The sequence below is a fragment of the Elephas maximus genome, chromosome 11 (genome assembly GCF_024166365.1).
Source record: "Elephas maximus indicus isolate mEleMax1 chromosome 11, mEleMax1 primary haplotype, whole genome shotgun sequence".
In the NCBI taxonomy this organism is placed as follows: Eukaryota; Metazoa; Chordata; class Mammalia; order Proboscidea; family Elephantidae; genus Elephas; species Elephas maximus.
The window spans coordinates 70142496-70155776 of record NC_064829.1 but is presented as its reverse complement, the minus strand read 5'-3'; the positions used below and the strand labels follow the sequence as shown (position 1 = coordinate 70155776).

Genomic DNA, 13281 nt, shown 5'->3' with positions numbered 1-13281 from the left:
TTGAATCTATCCTTTTCTCCAACTATAAGCTGTCGGCTGATGCTCTTTTGGGTCTTCCATAACTGTTGGCACAACGCTTCCATGGAAGAAGGTACTAAATTAATGTGCTGATTTGGTTATTTTTATACAGAGACGCTCCTAAGAGGTTACCTCTTGTAGGAGAGAGAACACAAAGAACTCAAATGCCAGGTATTTGTATTGGATGAAGTGGTATTGGAGTTCTGAGAGGGAGAGATTACTTCCTGCTAGAGTATCTAGGGAGTGCCTGGGTGGTGCAAACAGTTAACATGCTTGACTGCTAATTGAAAGGCTGAAAGTTCAAGTCCAGCCAGAGGGACCTCTGAAGAAATGCCAGGTGATCTGCTTTGGAAAAATCAAAAATTGAAAACCTTTCGGAGCACAATTCTACTCCAACATATATGAGTTTGCATGAGTTGGAATAGACTTAGAGGCAACTGGTTTAGAATATTTAGAATGGCTTTACAGGAAAAGTAGCAATTAACAATGTCCTCTAAGGCTAGGCAGTAATTATCTGGATTTGTGGGCAGGTGGGAATGGCATTCCAGTGCAGTAACCAGATCAGTAAGTGCATGGTGGTAGGGAAGGGCAGATCTTGTCTTATGGATTGCAAACAACGGTTATGGCTGACGTATGGAGCATTTGAGCAAGAGTAGACAGAAGAAGGACTATAAAAGTTGGTTGCAGCCAGATCGTGGAAGGCCTTGAAGCCCAGGCAAAGGACTTGGGGATTTATTTGTCAGGAAGCCATTGGTGGTTTGGAATTGGGGAATGACGTGAATATAAAGCTCTGCTTTGGGAAGCTTAATGTGGCACTGGTCAATTTGGACTGGAGCAGGAGGGAACAAAGGTGGGGAGACCAGAGGAGACGAAGCAAAGACCTGAGCCCTAGGGGAAAGTAGCAGGAATGGAAAGAATGAATGCAGGCAGAAGACATTGCAGAGACAGAATAAGTAGAATTTTGGTGACTTATTGAATGAGGGCTGGGAAGTAATCGAGTTTTTATTGTCCAAAGTATTGGGTGAATAATGGTAACAAATATGAAAATGACCAGACTTGGGAAAAATCTAGAGTTCACTTTGGAAATGGCATTTAGCATGCCCAAGTGGTCATTATGAATCTGAGTTGAACCATGTTGCCAAGAGGGTGAGAGAGCCTCCAAAGATCTGGCTGTGAATGGATGTATGTTGAAACATGGTAGGAACAAAGGAAAAAAAATGTCTTCAGGAGAAGAGAGCACTTGCATATATTGAAAATGAAAAACATGTTACTTAATACTAAAGTATAGCTTAGCTCCTTATTATTCCCAAATTGGTAATGAATTCTTCGAGATTTAACATCTTTAAAGATCTTTCAATATTAAAAAATATTGGAACATTTTAATTTTATGATATTTATAAATATTTTTATATTTTATATTCATGACCTAAGTGTGTGAGATATATCTGAAGACTGTTCCATATGAGATCCTGTCTGGAATATTGGGAATCTGCTTGGAAGAACCCTTCCTCTCAACCAAACTGGTTAACTGAGCAGCTCCCAGATGTGCCTTGGGGCTGGCCTGCCTCCCTGACTTTTTCCAGGTTGTTGCCTAGCTTAGAATGCCTGCCTTCCCTTTCTTCCTTCTGTCCTCCTATTCAAATCCTACTCCTTCTTCAGTATCCCACTCAAATCCCATCTCTGAATCTCTGGTAATCTCCGCTGAAAATGACCTCTCCTGGATTGGCCAGCTGCCTGCCCTTGGTAATAGATAAGGGCTTTTTGAAGGCTAGGCCCCGCCTTGCTCATCTTTATATCCCCAGAGTATTTTGGATATGGTAGCTCTTCAGTGGTACTGGCTGGTTGATTAAGGGCTGTGTGAGCAGGAAACTTTCTCTCTTTGTGCACTGCATCTTGGTAGTGGAATCCTGTACCTGCAGTCATAAGTGTAGCATGTTGGTTATCACCATTAACTCAGTGTATAATTGCCTACTATTCCAAAGTCATGTTGACTGTCTTGACTGGAGTCTTTTCTTTGATCAATTAATGTGCTGTTGAACAGTGTGGTAACAAGGAAATAGCACTGAGGCAAATTTCCATCAAGGTTTTGCCTTTGGCTTTGTGTAAGATCTTGGGTTAGTTTTTCAGGAACCAAAATAAACTCAGAGCCCAAATGGGTGAAACAGTAGTAGGAGCCTGAAATTAGTTTTTGTGTTTCTAAAATTAAATCAATTAGACAAAATTCACTTAGTATGGTATGAAGAATGATAATGAATAAATAGAATGAAACTACAATTAAGATGGATTAGGAAAATACTTTGGGGAGTGCAGCAGCTTTCATTTTTCTTTCATGAGGTTGTTTATTAATATAATCTCAGCTCCATCAGCCTAAAAAAACTCACGGTCATTAGTACCAATTAGTTAGGATTCATTGTTCTAGGCTGAGGCCTGTTGCATTTTTTTTTTTTTTTTTTTTTTCCAGAAAAACAAGTCTACTTCCTTTGGGTGGCTGTTGTTAGGTGCCTTTGAATCAGTTTCAATTCATAGCGACCCTATAGGACAGAGTAGAACTGCTCCAAAGGGTTTCCAAGGAGTGGCTGGTGGATTTGAACTGCCAGCCTTTTGGTGAGCAGCCAAGCTCTTAACCAGTATGCCACCAGGGCTCCTTCTTTGGCTTATGGAGAAAGAGTTGTATTCCTTCAGAGAATGTGTTAAGTAGACTGATGTTCGTGACTGACTTGAATTATCAGAATTTAGTATGTTAGCAGAACAAAAAAGCAAATGGTGGTGGTAGCTTAGGGTACTGTATGGTACAAGAGCAGCTAGTTTTTAAGCATGGAGATTGCAGAATTTTGAGTAAAACTTTAAATATTCAATACCTTTCCATTGGCCTTGCACTTTTTTTTTGTTAAAAAAAAATGCTTGCACTTTTTAACTTGCACTTTTATATGTTAAAAAAAAAATTGCTAACATATGTTTGGCAGTAACTACCAGAAGGAGCCCTGATGGCACAGTGGTTAACGCACTTGGCTGCTAACCCAAAGGTCAGCAGTTCAAATCCGACAGCTGCTCCTTGGAAACCCTATGGGGCAGTTCTACTCATCGTATAGGGTCACTGAGTCAGAATCAACTGGACGAGTTTGGTTTAAATACCAGCAGAAGTCACCGGGTGGTGCAAATGTTTAACACGCTCAGCTGCTAACTGAAAGGTTGGCAGTTTGAGTCTACCCAGAGGCGCCTTGGAAGAAACACCTGGTGATCTACTTCTGAAAAATCAACCACTGAAAACCCTATGGAGCATTTTACTCTGACACACATGGGGTTGCCATGTGTCAGAATCCAGTATTTTGTGAAACCCCTTACCCAATTTAATTCTCACAATAATCTAGGAGTAGGTTTTGGGGTTTTTTTCTTAAATTTTATTATTGCTGAGAATATATACAGCAAAACATACACCAATTCAACAGTTTCTACATGTGCAATTTAGTGATATTGATTACGTTCTTTGAGTTGTGCACTCATTCTCCCCCTACTTTTCTGAGTTGTTCCTCCCTCATTAACATACACTCACTACCCCCTAAAGTTCCTGTCTAATCTTTGGACCTGCTGTAGTCAATCTGATCCCACACAGATAGTTCTTAAAAGAACATAATGCTCAAGGCAAACCTTTTTAAGCTAAGCTATTGTTCGGTTTTAAGATGACTTCAGGGGGTATTTTTGGTTTAAGGTTAAAAATTATCTCGGGGAAATACTGTCAGAGGTAGGTTCTATTTTGATCCCCATTTTTTGGATGACCAGTCGGAGACACAGAAAAGTTTATTAACTTGCTCAAGAGTACACTGTTACCAAGAACCGCAATCCAGAATTGGACTAATACTGGCGTGAATTGGTCAGTCCATTACGATGCAATGGTTTCCCAGAACTTTGTAGTAGTAGTTACTGAAAACTACTAATAAAAAGAACAAGCTGCTCTCAGAAACAAAATATACTAACAATAAGCATCTTACTATAGTGATTACTAACTGCAAAGATGAACATGGCTTTAAAAACGAAATACTAAAAAATTTTGTGTTTTAATGTCAACTATTCTATGCGTTAGTCATAATAGAGTTGTAATTAATTCCTTATTGTGGCTATTTTGTTTCTACATCAGAAATTTGTCTGGAAGTTATAGTTCAACAAATAGCTGCTGAAATCACGATGATGGTAATTGTATCAATGACATAATTTTGGAAGTAGATAATAATGAGGTTATGTTGAGGGAAGTCCCTGCTTTAATAGAATAGCGAATGCTTTTAAAATGTAGGGCAAGCCAGAAAGGAGGCATAATTAGAGATTTATTATGTATAATGGGAATGGGTGGGTTTTAGGAACATTGTGAAGATTAAAAATTGGACTACCCAGAGTTAATTCTGAATTTTTAACCAGACATTATCAAAGTCATTAGCAACAGTTTTGGCTCTGATCGTAAGTTTTCTTTATAAACATCATTAGTTTCTAGGCTATTGTTCTATGAAGTCTCCATTTATAGTATTGCAAGGGGCGTAAAACATTCGAACCCTCCCTAATGCAGAGTTCCCTTTGGCAGCCTCCCTTATGAGAGGTTGTAGATTTTGCCATGAACGTGTCTAGGTATCAAGAGCTTGTTGTTGTTGTGTGCTGTCGAGTTGATTCTGACTCATAGTGACCTTATAGGCAGAGTAGAACTGATCCATAGGGTTTCCTAGTATATAATCTTTATAGGTGCAGATCGCCGGGTCTTTTTTTCCCGCAGAGCTGCTGGGTGGGTTCAAACTGTCGACCTTTAGTTTAGCAGCTGAGTGCTCAATCACTGTGCCACCACGGCTCCTTGTCAAGAGCTTACCACCTCCCAAATAAATTGCCCCTCATTTCAGAGTTGGAAAAATCTGAGCATGAAGAGGTGACTTGCACTCAGTGGTGAGCCTGGAGTTAGCCCTGATGGAACATGCTGTCCTGTTCAACCTGGGTCATGCTCCAAGAATCGCCTTTGCCCACTGAGCCATCTAGCCTTCCCTTCTGAAGGTATGCCATCAGAATACTATGGGACCCTTCAACGCAACCTCACTGTGCAGGCCTGCAGTGTCCCTGGTTTACCGTTAGAGATTCATTCCTTTGGGAGGCAAGGCAGCGTAGCGAAAACAGCATGCATTTGGGCGCTTGGACTGAAGCCTGTATCCCTACTTTGCTTCTTTCTTATCAGCCTTGTGATCTCAAGCAGGTTACACAGCCTTTCTGAGCCTCCTTGTCCTCGCTTAAGATGAGCCCATCCATCCCTATTTCGAGAGGTCATGGACAAGGTTAATGATGACTGATGTGTGTGCAGCACTTGCAGTGTGCTATTTTAAGTATTATATATGTGTTGTCTTATTTAATTCCAGAACAATGCTCTGAGGTAGGAACCGGAGGCAGGCCCAGAGAAGTTATGTGAGTTGTCCGAGGTCCAAAGCCAGTGCATTGATACTTCAGTGTAAGTTCATTCCCTTCCCTTTTCCTTTTTGAGTTGTATGTTCTTGAGTCGTATGTTAAAATGTGAGTGGCCTTGTGAAGGGTATGTTCTTACCTCCATAAGGTTGTAGTGGCTGGTCATTTTCATTAGGGGTCTAACAGCCCCTGGGAAGCAGGTATAGGGCCTTGGGGTAATGGAATCCAGAATGGGGGTAAGGTTGATAGAGGGAATGTGAAAACGAGAAAATCAGAAGTTGTAACACTATCTAGATAATTATCTTGTTGTGTGCGTCGAGTCAATTCCAAATCATAGCAACCCTATAGGACATAGTAGAACTGCCCCATAGGGTTCCTAGGCTGTAATCTTTACGGAAGGAGGTTGCCAGGGCTTTTCTTCCGTGGAACCGCTGATACTGCTGATGGGTTTGAACTGTTGACCTTTCAATTAACAACTGAGCACTAAACCATTGCACCACTAGGGCTTATTTAGATAGTGCATTTCCTCTCACTAAAGTTCTTGGTGCTAAACTTGGCTGCATCATTTATTGAAAGTGTGAAGGTAAAGTAAACCCAAAAGAAATGAGAATAGTGCAGACTAGTTTGTGTTTTTATTCAGTGCCTCTGCAACGATGGGTTTAACTCAGTTACTTTGTAAAGCAGGTCTCTACACATTCACTTCCAGTGAGGACGACAGTGACAATTCCACATTTAGTTCCTTCCATTGATGAAATCTCTAGCAAGGGTGAGGAGACAGTATCTCCATGGGCCTCGTGTGTTTGGAGGGTAGGGGTTGTTCTTCTGTATCCCAAAGGCTGTATTCTTACTGGCGACCAGTTTTCTTCCAACACTTTAGTTAGAAATGTGTGCCGAAGAAAGCCCCTGACACCTTTTGGCGCTAACTAGTAATTGCTTGTATAGTTAAATCAGTTGCTGTTGAGTCGAATTCTACTCGTGGAGACTTCCTGTGTGTCAGAGTAGAACTGTGCTCCATGGGGTTTTTGATGGCTGATTTTTTTTGGAAGTAGAGCACCAGGCCTTTCTTCAAGACTCCTCTGGGTATACTCGAATTGCCAACTTTTCAGTTAGCAGCCAAGCACATTAACCATTTGCGCTGCCCAGGGACTCTGCTTGCATAGTTAGCAGCTGGAATTTCCTGTTTCTTTAGGTTTCACTAATTAGGATTTTGTGGTAATTAAAATCGTTGAGACTGGAGTTTACTTTGGTTAGTCCTATGTAAAAAGGAAGAGTGCGTTTAGGAAACTCATGGAGCAAACAAGATTGCTGGCAAGATGTCAAAGGAATGTTGTACAAGTCTTCACTGAGAACCTCAAATGCTTGTGAAAGACCTGTGTTCTTACAAATGATGAATACTCTTTAGTTATTCTATTTATCTAGGAAACACTAAGAACCTCAGGAAACCCTGCTGGCACAGTGGTTAAGTGCTACGCCTGCTAACCAAAGCATCGGCAGTTAGAATCCGCCAGGCGCTCCTTGGAAACTCTATGGGGCAGTTCTACTCTGTCCTATAGGGTCACTATGAGTCAGAATCGACTCGAAGGCACTGGGTTTGGTTTTTAAGAACCTCAGGTATAGGCAGTTCTTTATCAACATGGTTTAAGTAATGTGTGATTAATTGTGTATGTTGTTGACGTTTTTATACCCCATCTGGGCTATCCTACACACTTTTCTGCTCTGCCTCTTACCTCCACATAACTGAAAGATAACCCACTGCTTTGTGCTTTTTATTCATTTAGTGAATGACTTTGAAGTTCCTTCTAAAGCCCATACTTACTCTAGTGACTTGTGGTGGCCTTTCTGGATACTCAATGCAATGTGAGTGCCCTTTTGGGTCAGCTGTGGGAATGACTAGGCTAGACAGACCCCTTTCCTGTGGTTGCTGATACTGTGCAAGGGCGGCTTGTTGAAACTTTGACTAAACTGAGAGGAAAAGAGAAATATTGGGTCAGCCCGGCCTTTTCAGGATGCTTTTCCACTGAGCGTACCACAGATACGCGTCATAAGCCTCCAGCAACACTCGAAGGCCAGCCTCTGGAGTCAGCAACTTGTTCTGACTGGAAAAGTGTGGGAGGGAGAGGAAAACCCAGCTCCTCATGCTCTCATCTGTTTCCTTGGAGGGTTTTGTAAAAGAGGAGCTGGGGCACCCCAATCTCCCTAGAAGGTACGGTAAGTTCCAAGGAGGTGAGCAAAACGGATTTAATCTATTTCCTTAGCTAGCGTATTCATTTAAGGTGAAATTTACGCAGTAGTAGAGTTGTGTTTTTATGTGTGTTTTGTATATTTTTACAGTACAGTGGGGGGTCCTCATAGATTTTGTGTGCACTGGACATTTGTGACATTTGTTTCTGTTTTATAGGATTTAGGAGCATTATTTTACATCTTGAATGCTTTTTGTGAGTTAGGTGTTATCTGTTTTTCATGCTGCTTTGTTGATGGCATCTGGGCTTATTTGAGGCTGAGTTTATGGTCAGTGGTATACCCCCTGATTGTAAGATCCGGTGCTATGGGAAAGTCCAGTTTGGCTTGTATACAGTTCACCCAGAGTTAGTTAGGGCTGCCAGACAGTTGCTGCGATAATGGGTACAGCCTTCCTTAAAATAAAAACCCTGACTTCTTTCAAATGTCTTTGTGCCCCTCCCCCTGCCAAGAAAAAAAAGGACAATGAAAACCCAGTCTGAGCTGAAGATTCCCTTTGGCATCTCTCTGCTTTTGTGATGCATCGGTAACTCTTGAGTTCCCACTCAGGATTCACTCTTGCCGATTTTAAATCGGAAACAGTCTTGCTTCATAAACCCAGTAGCTGGGGAGCATCTAGGTATTCTCCCCCTTGCTTTGTTGCAATTTTTGATTGCTTGATTGAAAAAAATCCCAGACCGGCAGAGCTGTGAAAGCAGCCACCCTTCCTGGTCTCCGCCCAGCGCCTCCTTCCCCAGAGGAACCTAAGGGAATCAGCCTGGAGCCACTCCTAAGTCTGTCTTTTGTTTTTGTTTTTATTTTTAGTTTCACTGATGATTTGTTCTCGTGCATTCATTAGTTCAGAAGATTATGGACCATCTAGCCACCCTTCTAAGCAGTGGGGATACAAGCGGAATAGTTAAAAAGCCGTTGCCTTGGAGACGGTCACAGACTCAAGGAGGAGGCACGCCTACACCCAAATTCCAGGAAAAAATTATAAGGAATTGAATAAAGGAATAAACGTGGTACTTCAAGAGCACCCAGGAGGAAGAGACACCTGGGAGTCATCCTGGAGAGGGGAGGGAGAGGAGAGGAGCAGCATTGCAAAGGGAGAGACAGCAAACAGTTTGGCGAATGGTTTGAAAACGCTTGAGTCGGGGTGGATGGAGAAGAATGTGTGGGTCATGTGGGGCTGGAAATGTTACCAAATTATGAAAGGACCGGTAGACGCTGGTGGAGTGTGTGGGACTCATGATCATCAGATGGTGCAAAGCATGGGCACTTGGCAGAATGTTTGGGTTTGAACCAGGCCTCTGGCACTTACTTGCTCTGTAATGCAGGGCATGGGCCCATGCAGTGATTGTAGCAAGTGACTTGAGAGAATTTGTAGGAGGACCTGGGCTTGGTGAAATTTGGGAAGCATTCTATTATCCTGTCTTCTGGACAACGTGGTTCCTCTAGTGCCCAGTTGGTTCAGAAGGGAAACATGTGATTGAACCTAAGCCAGCTATCATTCCTTGCAAATAAAAGAAAATGGCTGTTTTTAGAGTTTTATGCAGGATTCTTTGCAGGGGGTGGCAAGGTTGAGGACAGATATCATAGGGAGATTTGCCTTCCACCATTTAAAATTAGTTTCCTTGAAAGTCCACTGGTCTAGACGTCTAAATCTGATGTTGACAAAGCTCTTTTCTGTGGCTATGGTGTGATGATCACTTTTTCTGGCCTTTCTTGCCATGGTCTTTTAACTCCCATCCTAGCGATTGGGTAGAACTGAGCAAATAAGGTAGTTGTGGCCCACCAAGTGGTTGGTCAGTTTTGCCATCCCGCTAGGCTTAAAATGAGCCATTCCAGAGGTGGGAAGAGAAGAAGAAGAGCAAGCGCGGACCTGAGATTCCTGTACTGACAAACTCCTGGAACCAGGAGACTAAAAGAGAGAGAGAGAGAGTTGTAATACTAAAGATGGCAAGAAGCCGTGGCAGGAGACAGTGTAGTGGGTTTCCCAGCCCATGGAATAAGAAAGCTGAGTGCCTTTGCAGAAGGCTTGCTGGCAGAGTAGGGTGCCTCTGGGCTTTTGGTGGAGCTAGGTTTGTGGACCCGGGAAGCTACAGCTGAGCGTGCCTTCAGGCTGAGGCTTACTGGTGGAGTGGGGTACCTCTGGGCACTTACCTGCAGAGGTAAAAGAGTTTTGTAACACTTGCCTGAGCAGCTCAGAGGCTGAGGGGCTAGAGAGAGGTGTGCCTGTGGCCATGGTTGAAGAGTCTGTTCTAATGCAAGAAGTGTATCTTGAGCTTTCCTGAACCTGAATTGTAACCTGTTACAATTCCCTAATAAACCCAGTAATCGTGAGTATTGTCTGTGAGTTCTGTGTGGCCACTGCAATGAATTATCAAACTCAGCAGAGAAGTAGAGAGTGTCGTGGGAGGGGCAGTTGGTGTCAGCATTGGTAAAGATGGTGGAGAGAGGAGGCATGCCTGACCTCCGCCTCATAGCAACCAGCTTTGGGCTGTTGATTTTCCTTCCTTGTGAAGTTAGAGGTCAGACGCCTCTGCCATGCCATTTTTACAGTGGCAGAAAGTATTAGTCCATTATGAACCTCTATGTGGCAACAGAGACTCTAAGTACTAAATTCACAATGGAATGGAGGCTGCTAGTAGGGGATTATCTAGGACTTTGGTTTACGCAGTTTGCAAAACAATTCAGCAAAGCATTTAAAGGTACATGGAGGAAAATAGTAATGCTTTTTTGTGCTGCCAACCAGGTTTGTCACATGCATTAGTAATTTAAGTAGGAATAGCCATGAATCACACTGCTTAGAGTTTTGCATTTGATTTTATCCTGGAAGCAATTTCCTTTCAAATTCTAGAGCTGTAGTTATCATTAATGAATTAAACATTACTAAACCCAGACAACTACTAATTCATTTTGAAACAAGTAGATGTTTAAATCTGAAAAAAGAAACCTTAAAGTTTTTTTCAGTGTCGTTTAATATTTTCAAGCTGATAAAATCTAGAGTGTCATCTCAGAGATGTAAATTCCCAGAATGGTTAGTGTAAGGCATAGCGGCTTGTGTGCCCCTATGCCTTACACTAACTTCTTGGCCACAGGTTTTAGGGGTATGAAAGATTAAGCGAGGGTCAAGTTTTCTTGGTGACCAGTAACTGGGCGTTTTTCAGAAGGGGAAAGATTAAAATGTATGGAAAAGGTAGCTGATTAGAGCTGGAGCTCTCCACCCAGGTTTCTTATCTTTAGTACTTTTCCATTTAACCCTTTTGGCCCCATTCTTTCCTGGGACACCTACCACCCCTCCCTAGCTCTGCCCTCTTTCCTCTTATCAGATGTTGCTTCTGGGAAAGGATTTATTGAGTCTTCAGAGGTTTGTCAAGCATGTCTATAGATGCTTCAGCCTCTCAACCACACACTAAAGACCAGCTCTGGGAAAACGCACCCTTCTACACCATGACACTTGTGAAAGAGCCATTTGGTGACATGGACACTGCTTGAAGATTTGGAAGTCCAAAATGAGATAATAGAATAGAAAACGTGTTCAACTTTTTTCCCAAAGATACTTTAGTAAAAAAGCTGGTAGGAGAATCTGCAGATTGCGACTGCACGGCAACATTGCCTGGGTGGATAAAAAAGGTAAAAACAAAAAAAAAGCCCATTGCCGTTGAGCTGATTCTGACTCATAGTGACCCGATAGGACAGAGTAGAACTGCCCTGTAGAGTTGAAAATGGTAAAGGGGCTATTTTTGAAGAGCCAGTTTTCAAATGCCAACAGATATAGTTTGTTTTGGACATGGATGACTTCTATAACTTTCATTCAACCTTTTTTTTTTTTTTAGACAATATTTAGGGCTGTTTTTTATACATACACACACAGCCCACTTTTTAAAAGTGTCTTACCTTTTCAATCACCAGAAGTTCCTTTCATGGTGGTCAGCTACGAGCAGCCTCTTACCCTGTCTAAATCTCAGTTTCCTGGCGTATATAGTGGGATGGTAATCCCTGCCCTCCCTGCCTGCCATACAGATTTTGAAGATTAAATGAGATCGTGGACATGAAAACACAGTACCTATTACGGTAAAACCTGTGAAAGCTGGGACCTGTGTAAGGCGGAAACTTATCAGAGAAGGAAAACTCAAATATTTTCCACTAACAGACCGCACCCTGTCAAAGGTGGAAAACTTGCGGGACCTGGAAAAACGAGACGGTCCTGTCAAGTTCCAGCTCTCACAGGTCTCACTGTACCTTCCTGTAAACTCATGAGGCAGAAAGAAAATAGGGGAATCAGGATGGAAGAGGCAGGAATTTATATAAGAAGGCCTCCATTCCTACTACTCCCACCTCCATCCCTTCCCTACATAGGATATGAATTAATTAAATGAATTAATTAATCCAGCTTCTTGCAGGGAAGAAGATTCTTTTTGAGGGGCTCAGGGCCTCGCTTTCTTCCTCCAGTCAAACCAGGTTGGAGGCTAACTGGTGTGGAAGATACTCCTGAGCATGATATAGATTTTCTCTGTCCTATCTGTTCATTCTTCTCCCAAATGGAGAGGTTTTGGTGACTCCTCAGTTCCTCATTTTCCCCTCACCGCAGGTGGTTTGATACTCATTCATAGGGTAGCTTCAAGCCCATTTTGAGAGGAGTGATCTATGCGTCCCTATTCCTGTCTACAGGAAGCTGCCCCCCTCTTCCCAGAATGCTTTGCTGTGCCATGGTGTCTCTAATGCATGTATCACAGAGCGGCTAGAAACGTGGTATGTTAAAGTTATGCAGACCTCACAATAGCCAGTAAGTGGAAACAATCTAAATGTTCATCCAGATATAAATGGATAAACAAAATATGGTATATCCATACAATGGAATATTTTTTAACTAATAAATAGATCACAGCCTTCAGTATGAATTACACCTCAACATAAAGAGAACAAAAATCCTCACAGCTGGACCAATAAGCAACATCATGATAAACAGAGAAAAGATTTAAGTTGTTAAGGATTTCATTTTACTATTATCCACAATCAACACCCACGGAAGCAGCAGTCAAGAAATCAAACAACACATTGCATTGGGCAAATCTCCTGCAAAAGACCTCTTTAAAGTGTTGGAAAGATGTCACCTTGAAGACTAAGGTGCATCTGATCCAAGCCATGGTATTTTCAATCGTGTCATATGCGTGTGAAAGCTGGACAATGAATAAGGAAGACCGAAGAGGAATTGACGCCTTTGAATCGTGGTGTTGGCGAAGAATATTGACTATACCACGGACTGCCAAAAGAACGAACAAATCTGTCTTGGAGGAAGTACAACCAAAATGCTCCTGAGAAGCAGGGATGGCGAGACTACGGCTCACATACTTTGGACATGTTGTAAGGAGGGACCAGTCCCTGGAGAAGGACATCATGCTTGGCAAAGTAGAGGGTCAGCGAAAAAGAGGAAGAGCCTCAACAAGATGGATTGACACAATGGCAAGAACAATGGGCTCAAGCATAATAACGATTGTGGGGATGATGCAGGACTGGGCGGTGTTTTCATTCTGTTGTGCATAGGGTCGCTATGAGTCAGAAGTGACTTGACAGCACCGAACAACAACAGCAATAAAGAGATACATGCTACAACATGGA

The 13281-nt window shown here is 42.3% G+C and overlaps 1 protein-coding gene across 8 annotated transcripts in view; it reads left to right on the top strand.

Moving 5' to 3' along the window:
- Positions 1 to 13281, top strand: part of RNF152 (ring finger protein 152) — a 77500-nt gene that overhangs the window by 19197 nt on the left and 45022 nt on the right. For 3 of the 8 annotated variants that reach the window (XM_049900789.1, XM_049900786.1, XM_049900783.1), the window contains one exon: positions 5397 to 5485. The exons of 3 other annotated variants lie outside the window; for them this stretch is intronic. The gene's annotated coding sequence lies outside the window, so the exon portion shown is untranslated. Of the gene's footprint in view, positions 1 to 1422; positions 1602 to 4469; positions 5041 to 5396; positions 5486 to 13281 lie in introns of those variants that run through there. 2 more of the 8 variants (XM_049900788.1, XM_049900787.1) reach the window with 2 other exon arrangements.